Source organism: Lolium perenne, chromosome 3 (genome assembly GCF_019359855.2).
Source record: "Lolium perenne isolate Kyuss_39 chromosome 3, Kyuss_2.0, whole genome shotgun sequence".
In the NCBI taxonomy this organism is placed as follows: Eukaryota; Viridiplantae; Streptophyta; class Magnoliopsida; order Poales; family Poaceae; genus Lolium; species Lolium perenne.
The window spans coordinates 21,386,977-21,392,274 of NC_067246.2; the positions used below are offsets into that span (position 1 = coordinate 21,386,977).

The following is a 5,298-nucleotide window of genomic DNA, read 5'->3' on the forward strand; positions in this document are numbered from 1 at the left end:
GTAAAATCTTTATACAATGCGATCCTTCTTTCTGATTTACCAGTTGATAACAATAAGAAGATATGGAAGATGAAGATACCATTAAAAATTAAAATTTTTGGATGGTATCTTCGTCGTGGGGTTATTCTCACCAAAGACAATCTTGTTAAGCGGAATTGGCACGGAAGTACACGGTGTGTTTTTTGTCATCAGGATGAAACCATCAAACACTTATTCTTCCAGTGCCAGTTCGCGAGATCTATATGGTCAGTCATCCAAGTAGCGTCTACCCTGTATCCTCCGACTAGTGTCGCCAATGTCTTTGGCAATTGGCTTCATGGTATCGATTCAAGGTTTAAGTTGCTTCTTAGGGTGGGGGCGATAGCAGTTATCTGGGCGCTTTGGCTATGTAGAAATGACAAGATCTTTAATGACAAAAATTGCTCTTTGTTGCAGGTCATCTACAGGTGTACAGGTATTCTTCGTTCGTGGTTACCTCTTCAGCGAGTGGAGAACCGAAACCTATTTACGGAGGTCTGTACACGGTTGGAGGCTACGGCAAGGGATACTTTTTTCCTACATGGGTGGCAGCATAGTCTACGGATAGAAGCCCCACCTACACCTTAGGCGTCATATGATTCATCGTTCCGATATGTGCCTAGTTTTTTATATATCTTTTTTGACTTGAGACAACAAAACGGCTGTGTGCATCCTGGTTATGCAGAGGCTGGATGTAATTGCTTCCAAAGTAATAAAGCATCCTTTATCGCAAAAGTGTTGAATGTTCTTTATGTATTTCCCATCCCGCGGAAGGCACATGCTTTGCGTGTTGATTTGTCACCATCAGGTCGCCGTCTAGGCTGATTCAGCTTGGAAATTTTGGGCCTCGGCTCTTGTTCTAGTGCTGCTTTCGCAGGTACATATCATATTCTCAGTCTTTGCGTGCTGCATTCGTACTGCTTTTTAACTCCTTCGGTCAAACCATTGTTTGACCGTTTGTTTGATTGGTGCCTACTTGACTTGGTAGCAGAATCTAAGAGCTGCAAAGCCTGGCAGTTGCAGCACTCCTGCCTTTTGTCTTATAAGAAAGAAAAGAAACAAAGGCGATGCTCTCTTTAGATTTTGCATTGAAGTTCAGACCAATGGCTTCGGTTTGGCCGGGGCTGCTTCTCTTTCTTGCAGTACTGCTCAGACTCGCCACCACCTCCAACGCCCACGGTGATGACAACCTCACTCTCCCATGCCATCCAGACCAGGCTGCGACCCTCCTCGAGTTAAAGAAATCCTTCTTGTTCGACGAAGCCACCACCAACCTTTCATCTTGGCAAGAAGGTACAAACTGTTGTCTCTGGGAGGGTGTTGACTGTGGTGGTTCTTCTGGCCGGGTCACGGCTCTCGACCTTAATGGCCGCAGCTTCTCCAGCTCTGGCCTTGACCCTGTGATCTTTAATCTTAGCTCCCTACAGTTTCTTGACCTTAGCATGAATGACTTCGGCCAATACAGTATGCCAGCTATCGGGTTTGAGAGGCTTACTTTTCTTGCCCATCTCAATCTCTCCAATTCGAACTTTCATGGTGAAATACCTATTGCCATCGGCAAACTTGAGAATCTTATCTCCTTGGATCTTTCTAGTCACTATGGCACATTTAGCGATGACAGAACAATTGAAAATAATTACTTGCCTAACTCGCTCTCGGTATCTAATATTCAAGCCATTGTGGTAAACCTCAGCAATTTGAGAGCTCTCTACCTTGACTTTGTGAAAATACATAGCACTGGAAAAGAGTGGTGCGAAGCTCTAGCTAAATATGTTCCTCGTCTCCAGGTTCTTAGCTTCGAGCAGTGTGGTCTCTCGGGTCCAATTCACCAATCCCTTTCGAACCTCAGTTCTCTTATTGTGATCAACCTCCAACACAACAACGGCATCTCCGCTGGTCCATTTCCAGAGTTCTTCACCTACTTTGTCAATTTAAGTGTGCTTCAAGTTGCTGGTATTAATCTCAATGGGTGGTTTCCTAGCATGATTTTCCAATCAGAAAAACTAAGTGTTCTTGATTTGTCCTGGAATATGGATCTTTCGGGGACTTTCCCAAATTTATCTGATGCAAGTTCTTTAGAGATTTTGAGATTAGATGAGACCAACTTTTCATATTCAAAACCAACCTCTACAAGCAATTTCAAGTCATTGAAAGAGTTAGCTCTTGATGGGAAGTTTATTTCCGCAGACTTTCTCTCCTCATTCAACTTGCTTGGCTCATTAAGCCATTTTTCATGGATCAGCGACCTTAGAAACTTGAGAAGCTTAGAACTCTTCAAATGTGACTTATCTAACACAAATCCTTTCTACATTAGCAAGTTGAAGAGCTTGAGAAGCTTGAATATTGACACTTGCAACATCTCTAGTCCGATACTAGCTGCAATTACTAATCTCAAGGACTTGCAAAACCTATATATCACTCGCTGCAGATTAAATGGCTCGATACCATCTACAATTGGCAATCTCACAAATTTAAGAAGATTGCATATCAATGAGTGTGGGTTTCTAGGGGCAATGCCATCTTCAGTGGGTAATCTTGTTAATTTGAGAAACCTGGATATTCATGGTTCAGACTTTTCAGGGCCATTACCATCCACAATTGGCTTTCTCAGAAACTTGAAAAGCTTACAAGTGGAGGACTGCAAATTTGTTGGGTCAATACCATATGCAGTTGGGCAGCTCAAGGAGTTGACAAGATTGGTTCTTCGAGGAAGCAACTTTTCTGGGGTGATACCAAGTTCAGTTGGTAACTTGACTTGTCTGCTTGAATTGGATCTCTCAATGAATTTTCTTAGCGGTAAGATTATGGGCCAGTTTCTTGTTCTTTTTATTGTAATGTGCTGCATAATCTAGTCAATTATGAAAATATACTTATTGTTGTAATATTGTTTCTTGAATTCCAAAATAAACTATTTGAACTCCCCACTTGTTAGTTTATAATTGCTAGTCTCGTATTTGAATATGAATCCTTTTTATCTACTAGTGTTATTTGGCATGGGTGAAGAAATACATTTATGATATTTTATGCTTTATTTGCAGGAGAAATTCCGACATCTATCTTCATTCTTCCAGCATTAAATAGCTTAGCTCTTTTTAATAACCAACTCTCTGGCCCTTTACAAGAATTCAACGTGGTGTCTTTATCCTTGGTGTATCTGGAGCTAGGCATGAACAAATTGACAGGGCAGATTCCTAGGTCAATCTATGAACTTGTGGGTTTGAGGCGGCTGAATATTGTCTCAAATAACTTTACAGGTTTAGTGGATCTAACCTTATTTTGGAGGTTAACAAAGCTCAGTCATTTGGGCCTTTCAAACAACAAGTTGTCTGTCATGGATGGAGAAGGAAACAACTCTTTTTCAACCTATCCCTCTGAACTTACCTGGTTAGAGCTTGTGGGTTGCAATATAACCAAATTTCCGAGGATGTTGATACATCTCAATAATTTGTCTTATTTAGATCTCTCAAGCAATAAACTCAGTGGGGATATACCAAATTGGATATGGGGGAGGTTCAACTGTTTATCGTATTTAAATCTTTCACACAACATGCTTGCCGGTTTTCAACTTAATTCGTCTGTTCTCCCTTTAAGCACTCCATTATACGTGCTTGATCTTAGTTCCAATGATCTCCAAGGGCAGCTTCCTATGCCAAACAAATCAGCAATGTATTTGGATTACGCGCATAACAGTTTCACTTCTGTTCTTCCAAACTTCACTTTGTATCTTAACATTACATTGTACCTCAGCATGTCCAACAATAGTATAAATGGAAATATACTACACCCAATTTGCAAATCCAGACTGGAGGTCCTGGACCTATCATATAATGACTTTAGTGGTCCGATTACATCTTGCTTGCTGGAAATGGTTGGACTGAGGATGTTAAATTTGAGGGAGAATCACTTTGAAGGGCCATTGCCATCCAGTATTACAAATGAATGTACTCTCCAGACAATAGATTTACATGGCAATAAGATTGAGGGGCAGCTTCCAAGGGCATTTTCTAACTGCAATAAGTTGATGGTTCTTGACATTGGAAACAATCTAATAGTTGATGCTTTCCCTTCTTGGCTAGGGGAGCTCTCTAATCTTTATGTTCTTATCTTACGATCTAACCAGTTCTATGGTTCCATAGATGATGTTGACGGGAATCACCAACCCAGAGAGTACTTCTCTAGCTTGCAAATTGTTGATCTTGCTTCAAACAACTTCTCTGGTAGTTTGAGTTCAGCATGGTTTGGGCGATTGAAATCAATGATGGCAAAGTTCAATAGTACAGGAGAAACTTTATACCCTCAGAAGTCTTCATATTATGCGGAATTCTATAAAGGTTCTATCGAGATGGCATACAAGGGGTCATTTGTTACATTTCAAAGGATCTTGACTACCTTAACATCAATTGATTTCTCGAGCAATAGGTTGGAAGGTACTATTCCTGAATCAGTTGGACAACTTGTTTCACTGCATATACTAAACATGTCGCACAATGCCTTCACGGGGAAAATTCCAGCCCAGCTTGGCGGCATGACTGATTTGGAGTCACTAGACCTGTCTTGCAACCAACTCTCAGGGGGTATTCCACAAGAACTCGTGGATCTCACTTTTCTGGGCACGCTGAACTTGTCCAACAACCAGTTAGTTGGGAAGGTACCACAAACACATCAATTCTCCACATTTGAGAATAGTTCATTTGAAGGGAATTTTGGTCTCTGTGGACCGCCACTGTCCAACCCTTGCATCGTTTCACCTGCTCCTCCAAGTTCAGTGCATATGAATGATTTGTCTCATGTTGATGTGGTCTTGTATCTCTTCGTCGGGCTTGGCTTCGGCATCGGATTTGCAATTGCCATTGTGGTGACATGGGTTCGAATCAGCGAGTGGTTTGTGAAATCTTGAAGAGCTTCTCTGAACACTCGGAGACTGTTTCCACGACTAAACTGACCAACAAGGGGCCCACCATGTATATGCAAATATTACATAAATACAAATTTATATTGGCCAGTATATGTATTTAAGTGGGCATAATGGCATATATGAAATGTACAGAGAATTACCATGGCGTTTTTCAAAAGACGAAAGTTGCAGTGGTGTTTGTCAAATAGTTGGAAATTGCAGTGACATATATATCCAATTAACCCTTTGAAGTATTGTAGGTATGGGATTTTATCTCGTGTTATTTATTCATTGCATTCATGTATTAAACCTTGACAGCTTGTCGTGTAGTACTGTATGATATTGCTTGACCTAGACGGCTAGATGGTTAAACATCTTGTAATCTA

At 41.0% G+C, this 5,298-nt stretch overlaps 1 pseudogene; it reads left to right on the forward strand.

Annotated features, from left to right (window-relative positions):
- The first annotated feature begins 1,121 nt into the window (after positions 1-1,121).
- Positions 1,122-4,960, forward strand: LOC127339137 (receptor like protein 26-like; annotated as a pseudogene).
- The last annotated feature ends 338 nt before the right edge of the window (positions 4,961-5,298 follow it).